This window comes from Hibiscus syriacus, unplaced genomic scaffold (assembly GCF_006381635.1).
Source record: "Hibiscus syriacus cultivar Baekdansim isolate YM2019G1 unplaced genomic scaffold, ASM638163v2 tig00110163_pilon, whole genome shotgun sequence".
Lineage (NCBI taxonomy): Eukaryota > Viridiplantae > Streptophyta > Magnoliopsida > Malvales > Malvaceae > Hibiscus > Hibiscus syriacus.
The window spans coordinates 1,490,214-1,499,082 of NW_024062610.1; the positions used below are offsets into that span (position 1 = coordinate 1,490,214).

At 33.9% G+C, this 8,869-nt stretch overlaps 1 pseudogene; it reads left to right on the forward strand.

The window, feature by feature from the left end:
- Positions 1-1,086: 1,086 nt before the first annotated feature.
- On the forward strand, positions 1,087-8,366 carry LOC120216703 (annotated as a pseudogene).
- The last annotated feature ends 503 nt before the right edge of the window (positions 8,367-8,869 follow it).

Below are 8,869 nucleotides of genomic sequence, written 5' to 3' on the forward strand. Positions count from 1 at the left end.
TAACTGTTAAATTAAAGATTAAATCATTTATCTATTTATTTGAAAATAAGAAAACAATTAAACAACTATTATATAATTTTATAAAATTAATATTAAATTATTTTAAATATTAAATTTATAATAAAATATACATTTTAATAATTTATAAATAAATAAATATTATAAAAATCAATTATATAATATATAATTTAAACTTTATACTTTAATTAATTATTTAAAATAACTAGAAATTTGATGGAATACTAAATAGGTAGTTTATCTTTTAATTAATTACATAATGTCAGAAAAAATCTTTAATATTTAACTGAATAGTCACTTTGACTTATATTCTTTATTTGAAGTATTTTGATCATAATGTTTCAATTCAGGGAGGGGGGAATATCCATAATATTTGATTAAATAATCACCTTCACCTTTATTTTTCTTGGAAAACATTTTGACCTCTAATATTTCTTTTTAGGCAAAAAGATCTCTATTTTGGATCGTCAACCATCTATAGAAGCATTTTTTTACCTTAAAATGAAACATTAAATGCCAAAATGCTATAGAAAAATAATAGGGACCAAAGTGACTACTTAATCAAACTTTAAAAATATTCTTTTAACAACGTGCCTTATTTATTTACACCATTATAAAGTTAGAATCAAAGTCTACGTCTAAATTTACTTATATTTCCTTCAAGTTCTCTCACCTTGTTTAGATGAACTCAAGCACCATTGGGTGATTTGTGATTCTCCTCGTTCTCTATAAAGATTATCGAGTTAAAAGGTATATCGTTATTTTTAAATAATTAAATAAATATAAATGCTAAACTATTTATAAACATGTTGAGGGCAAGCATTTAGGCTTCAGTAATTAGCAGCTTCATTATTTCATTAGGCCCAACATTGTCTGCATCTTATCATCCAACGGTTGGCCACCACCTCACCCGTCTAGGATCCTTCCACGCGTCTAGCTTCAAATACATCGATGCGCATCTGATTTCCCCACTTCCGTCCGACTCCCCGTCGACTTTGACTCTGCAGCCAATACAAGATAGGAATCGGAAAAAGAAAAGGCAAAATAAAAACCTAGCCAAATTTTCCATCGGCAAACACTGAAGAATTTCCGATAGATCAGCGATGCAACAAGGAGATTTTAGCTCCTATTATCAATATCCTTACCATTCAAACCCTAACCCGAACCTCAATACATTACCAGCCGAATTTCAACCACCACCTTACGCGTCTGCACCACCCTTTAACTCCGGCTACGCCTCCTCGTCCGATTACTCCGGTTATCCTTCAAATTACCCTCCATATTCCCAAAATATTGATGCTGTCCCTCACGCTGCTCCCTCTTATACACCTCCACCGTCAGCCGCAACGATCCCACCGGTTCCGGAAATAACTCCACAATCTTCTTTCAATCAACAACCCCTTGCGCCACCATCAGCGACCGCAGCTCCTTTCCCGCCTTATGATTCACATGTTCCCTATCAGCCACCGACCTCCCAGTCGTATGATCAGCATCAGACGGCTTCCAGTTATGGCCCTGCTCTGCCAAACCCTAGCTCCACGCCTAATCCACCTTACTATTCAAATCCGTATGGCCAAGTAGGATCGCCGGTATCGTCTGTTCCTCCCGCATATGAAAATACATACAATAATTCAATGAGATATGATACCGGCGATGGTAGTTATTTCGAAAATAAATTTGGAGGAGGTTATAACCCAGGAAAATCCGATTTTGGATCCGATCTCTATGTTAAGCAATCGGATAGCTATTCAAGATATGATGATGATGGTGGTTACGGTGATGGGGTTTATGCTTACCAAGGAGGAAAGGTGGAGCCTTATGGGGCACGTGGCACTGCTCCAAAATCGTCGACTTCGGTTCAATTTGATGATTATGGGAGGTCTATTAATTTCCCTTCTGGAAAGGACTCGTCTGGTGGGTCAGGTTCTTCTGCCGGTAAGATTTTGAGGGCGGTAGCGGTACCTAAGACTGAGACCAAGCAAGATGAAAATAGTGGTGTCCAGAAGTTTCGCGTTAAGTTGTTTTCTGAAAGTGGAGCACATGGCCCCATGGATGTACTTTGCCAGGTAAACTCTAATTAAATATCATTGGTATTGATTTACATTTGGTTTCAGGGATGATGTTTCTGGGCATTTGAGTAATCTATGTTGTTTATATTATTGAATTATGCGGGGATTTAAACTGGATAGCTAAATCGCTTTGTAAGGTTCTTCAAATTTTAGCCTGAAACGTCCTATAATTCTGTATGATGTATCAACATTGTACGTCATATCAATATGACAATTATTACTAATGGATAATTGTGTTTGCTGGCCCTTTTATTTATTTGTTTGTTTGTTTATCTTGCTCATGATATGGCTTATTTTTGGTGTCAGATTGGTTTAGATGGTATTCGCATGCTTGAGCCTAGCAGCGGTCGAATATTGAGAATATATCCTCTCGAGAACATCACAAGATGTGAAGTGAGTTGCTTAGTACTTTTATTTTCTTCCTCCCTCGTGCTCTTGCATCAATGTTTTTCTTTGGGGTTTTCTTTCTTTGAATGATATGGGCATTGTAATAAAAAGGTATATTTTCTTCTAACGTAGGTGTTGGACTCATCTACCTTGGCATTCTGGTCCAAGAGCTCTGTTGACATTGAACCAAGGCGAATCAGGTTGCAATCAAGCAGTTACACTACAAACACCCTTTTGGATATTATAAATTTATAACAGCTGCTACTGTACAGGTCAGTGTCATAGAGTTTCAATTTTCTTATTTTCTTTTTAGAATTAACTGTTTAATTTGTACGACTTCATACTGTCATTGTTGTCTACTTTTTTTCTGTTCTTGTGGCTAGTGTATTCTTGAAGCATTCCTAAAGTATTTCAACTCTTAAGTTAGAAGAGTTGTTGCCCTGTATAGTGGAGTTGTTTTTATGATTCTTAGTGTGGTATGTAGAATCATACTTTGATGGATTCAACGTGTGTGCACAAAATACATATACTTAACGACTCAATGCAGACTTGGTTATTAATTTACTTATTTGCAGACATATATGTGCAAAATCAGCTAATATGTGTTCAGGAACCAGGTGATTTTATGTTTGACTTTACTGATTTACTTTCCAATTTTGATACGTGTAGTGAACTTGTGCATAACTTACTATCCGTCGTTTTAAAGTCAATTTTATATTTAGGAGGGTTTGAAAGGTGAACTTAGTGAAGTAGCATTGAGCATTATTTGCTATAGCTTAAGAAAATAATCTGGAAGAAAAAAATTGTTTCTCTTAATATGGCCATTACGATTGAAGTGTCTTCAGAAGAGAGTGCAATGGCAAAATACATATCTTGTCTGGAGAACTCAAATTTTTTAATGATAAGCCTTTTAGTCATTTAAAAGAGACAGAAGCTTGTCATTCTGCTGTTATCGTGTTCCTGTGGGCTGTAAGCATACGTGCATTTAATGTGTTTAAGGATCAATCTTTTTCTTCTGAGACTTTGTTGGTAAATTACCTCGACCTTGTACATGCATTAATTGATTATTTTTCTTGTCTAGTCCACTTGTTGGTACATCAAACGCGTTTATAGCTTTGCGTATGTATGTTTGTCTTGATGACTTTACTCTTTCACATCAATCGCGTATATAGCTTTGCATATGTGTGTTTGTCTCGATGACTTTACTCTTTCACATTTTCATTGCAGATCAAGGAGATGGATTGGAAAAGTCGGCCTGCTGAACCTCTAAAGACTACTGAACAACATGCAAAGAAGAAGAGAGGATTTACTGATTGGATGAACATTATAAAGCCTGGCGTTGAGGAGAAAGATCATTGGGTAAAAATTAGAGTTCCAAAGATGTTTTTCCCCTTTCACCCGGATATTGCAGGCAAGTAAAAGCATTTTTAAGAAAGCTAATATTGTGCTTATCTCTACGTTCTTTTTCTCGCTAGGTCCCTGATGAAGCTGTTTCAAAGTGCACTGCATGTGCAACAGATTTTGGGGCCTTTGTGCGGAAGGTATGTCAACTCCTCTGTTTTTGGAAAAGATCCCCTGCTTGTGTTCTTTTACAATTTAAGCTTAACACATTTCCTTCTCTCTCTCTCTCTCTCTCTCTTTTATTTTTTTTATTTCAGCACCACTGCAGGAATTGCGGGGATATTTTCTGTGACAAGTGTACCCAAGGCCGGACTGCTCTAACTGCTGATGAAAATGCCCAACCAGTTAGGGTTTGCGATCGATGCATGGTAGGCTTATCAATCAGTTTCTCACCCCTATTCTTGTGCAGCAAAATAGTTTCTGTGGTTATTTATGATGTTTATGGTCTTTTCTGTTTTCACAACTTAGCATGGCAATTGGGCATTGGTACGTGATAAGAATCCTGGTTGAAAATGAAATATTATATAGATTGCAAGCAAACTTTGTTTAACATGTTGAGTATTTGTATTTCTTTAGTGTCCTTGTTTTGAGGTCTATCCTTAGGTACTGATCAATGGAAGAGTCATGAAGGATGTCTAGGATCTGTTTTCTTGTGGTTTAACCGTGAAATGTTATTCTCTGCCCGTGAAAGCTTTTCTTTGAAGTGATTAGGCAGTTCAAGGGAAGGTTGACGCAGGGAAGAATGAACATTTTGTTCATTTTTGTTTGCTGAATGATGAAAGAACTTTCAATTGTTCATAGATCCTTTCGGTTTTTTTTAATTCTTAGCAAAAGATCGTCGTATGTAGAATACCCATCAGTTTTGGTTCTTTTTGTTCTGTTGTAGGCTGAAGTGACTCGGAGGCTGAGTAATGCTAAGGAAGCAGCAAGTAAATCCACTGGATTTCAGAGTCATGAGGATCTTGCTAGGAAGCTTCAGGTATGCATCATTTTGGAACTTTATGATTTTAATATTAATTGTAATTAGTAAATTAACTTATGATAATCTAGCTGAAGTACTTATGTGAACTGTCCTATGGTGATGACTTATGACAGGAGGAGATGGGAAAAAGGCGCAGTGCGTTATCAGGTAATTTCTAGTACCCTTATGTCATGTTTGGTGCAGTAGTAATAACATAAGGAAATAGCTTAATTAGCACATGAGTTTTAAATAGTTTGTCATAAGATAAAAGAAGAACTAGTACAAGCTTTAAGTTTAGAAAGATGAGTGAAAACTGGAGTAAAAAATAACACTATTCAAAATAAGTAATATATACTCATTCTCTTTGTTCAATCTGTAAGTTATGTGAGTGGCTAAAAATCAAGAGAAATTACTTTATTACTAATTCATGCACTAAAGCATAACTAATAAATAACACTCCAACTAAACGTAGCATCAGTATTGTATGATACTTGTCGAAACGATTTTTTTTTAAATTGAAAATTTTGAAAATCACACTGATTTTTAATTTACCTCTTTCAATTGATTTTTAATTTAAAAACAAATGCGGTTTTAAAAAACCTCTCGTTTCGAAAAATTTTGGATTTTTTTTACGATCGGAAAAAAATACGGTTCAAAGAGTCGCCACCAATATTTGGTTAGGGTGTGATTGGGCACCAAAAAATATTTGTTATTTTAAATAAAAATAAATTTTAATTAAAAGAACAAATTAAGGTCTGCGTTACCAAAATGAGTTCGGGAGTCGGTTACGTGTAGGGAAGGATTAGCATCCCCACAACGCCCTAAATCGGTACTTAGTCGATTAATTAATATCTTTGCAATGAACTTTACAAATTCGAATTTAATTTAATTTTTGCACCCATAAAACAAATATGTAAATTTAAAAACATTCAAAAGCACTCAAATAAATTAAATTAAAATTATCAAGTCGTTTTAGAAAGGTAAAAAATGTTCGATTATTTATAAATATCGAGACCAGATCTTAAAGTTATAACAATCTTTTCTCGATAAATTTAAATAAATGAACATTTTCTTTTCTTTCGTTCCCAAATTTTAAGTGACGAATCAATTTTTTTTGTTTCACTTTTGGGATATACTTTTAATTTAAAATAGTCAAAACGGCTCTCTAATCAGTTAAGACAAGTCATTCAAGAGATAATTTTAAATTAAAAAAGTATTACCCTTAGTCCGATTATGTATTTATAAGTCGAGTTATGCACATGAGAGTATAATACAAATTATGCAAAAAAAAAGATGTCATGTCAAAATTAATTAAATAAAATTAAAAATATTATACAACATGACATACAAAAAATTACATACATGTATTTAAATTAAAGATCATAAGCCATGCATATTAACATATAATTTACAAATATGATCTAAATATAAAAATAGAAACACGACATGATAAACTGTAAACTTTTAAAATATATATATATATATATATATATATATAAAGTAATGAATAAAATTGCATACATGTAAAATTAAACATGCTAATTAAAAATTAAAACAGAGACTTAAAGAACAACAAGCACAAATATCATGGATTTAAACCTAAATAATTTTAAAAAAATAATTAAAACCTAAATCTGAAAAACGACAAAATCAGGACAACAAAAGACTAAATTCAAAAACAGTACTGAAAGTGACTAGGGTGTTAAAACGCTAAACCTATAAGGACCAAAGACCAAATCTTACCCTTAAGTATCGGTGACTAAAAGTTAATTAACCAAAATTATTACAATGACTAAATCCTGATTTAACCAAAAATTTTACTATTTAACTTAACAAAAAAAAAATAATAATAATAAGTAATTTGTTAAAACATAAGTGCGCCTCACTTTCCCTCTCCAGTCTCCCATCTTCTATCTCGCTAACCCACACAATTGAAACCCATGACCAGAAGCAACAAAGCTCCTCTCGTTTTAGACCCTAACAAATGAGACCTCAACTCTTCTTCTCCAATCCCCCACTCATCTCGCACATGGCCAAGACTTCATTACCTCGACGAGAACCCGACCTAGCAAGGTAACGAACTAACCCCTTTATTTTACTTTCAATCGAAGATATACACTTGTGGAAAATCTATAATACGAAAGTAGAAAATGAAAGACTCTTGAAATTTTTTGTTTTGATGTAATTTCTGTCACGAGAAGTAGAAATGGGAAAGAGTTGGTTCTGTTTATATTTGTTGCTTGGTTCTGTCGAAATAGAGATGGGAACAAAGAATGGAGAAATGACTAGTATTGCTTTGATGAAAAGAACGTGGAAGGGATTCCATTACAAATTAGTGTTATGAATTTTATAGGAACCTTAATAATTTTTTTTAGTCTAATTATTACAGTATAAAATCCAAACCTAAAGCTGATCCCATTTAGTTTCTCCAAATGATATAAACATACACAAAAGAAATTGGAAACAAAGACAAATCCCAGAAGAGTACCTCGAAAATACTTGCAGTTCTAATGCTTTCCTGAAAAACGAGTCTGTTACACTGCTTGATCTCTGAATCCCTGACTGTTGTTTACAGAGCTTCTGTTTTTCTATTTGTTCTGGTGTGTATATAAAAACAAAACAAAAAATCTGGTCTCCGTTCTCTCTTTTCTTTCGTATTTTTTGTGATAGTTGATAATATGATTCCCCCTTTTCTGATGATGAGATTAAAACTGACCCTCCACGTAAAAAAACTGCTCATTTCAGTTTTTATCACCTCAAAGAAAAAATAAAAAATGGCCTCCACGTTTTTTCTGGTTTTTAACCCCCAAAACTGTTTTCATTTGCAAGTGATATATGGGCCCCGGACAAATCAAGCATCTACAATACTGAAAGAACTTACCACAGACATGCACATTATCTGATTAGTAAAATAAAATGGGAGAGCTTATAAATGTGTCGAGCACAGGGTTTTGCTTGAATAATAGAGGCACAGATTTAACTCCCATGACTGATGTGGCAGGGTGCAAAGTCAGGGAAGGCAATTTTGTAGCGCGCACGTAATAAAATAGGGAAATTTAAAATTATGCTGACCTTTCTTTAAACGTTTTCATTTTGGTAGGCTCCAAGTCTGATGGATCTGGTAGGGCGGATGAAGGAAGTTGCATGTCCTACCTGCACCGTCCATTTGCCGGTCTGTAGTCCATTTGCCAACACCATTTCAGGATTGCAGGCTTATTGTTAATTGTTACTATAGTTTTTGGCTGAATTTGAGAATGTTTTACAGGTACAAATTCCCAGCTCAGGTTCTGAGACCATTGAATGTGGGGTGTGCCAGCATCCTTTCCTTGTTAGTGCCCATTGATCGTGAGCTTGTCACCAGCGAAGGCTCTTAATTTTCTCAATTAATATCTTGTTGAGGTTGTGATTATGTTAAACTAATATGGATTAGCTTTTCTATGTTCTCATTTATTTGTTTAAAAACCTGGCGGACCCTTTGGTCTTCTGTTCAAGTTATTGTGCATATGAAAGTTGCTTTTTAATCTTGAATCGTCTTGTTTATAAAATTTACAAGAGTGCTTCATGGTGAGACGGTTGCGCTTTGTTTTTGGGTTTTGTACTTTGTCAATTGTCTTTGGGTAAATTACAAATTTCGTCACCCAACTTTATCCCCACTCTTAATTTGGTCATTGAATTTCTGAATCTCTCCTATTTTCAATTAAGGGGACAGGCGGCATTAAAACGATGTAGTTTTGAAAAAGTTTAATTTATGTTAAAACTATGCAGTTTTGAAAGAGTTTAATTTATATTAGAACATCATTCTTTTTGTATCTTTATAAAAAAAAGTTCTTTCTGTCGAGTTTTTTTTGTGATCGACAATTGGTGGATGAATCTAAAAAAATCCCAGTAAACCTATTTTATTATTTTAAATGTAAATTTAATGTTTACTCAGTTGAAAAAATATTTTAAACTGTCCAAATTTAATAAAAATTACCAAAAATCGTTATTAAAATTGTGCTCCCGTCTAAATGGAAGACCCCAAGTTCAAGCTTTC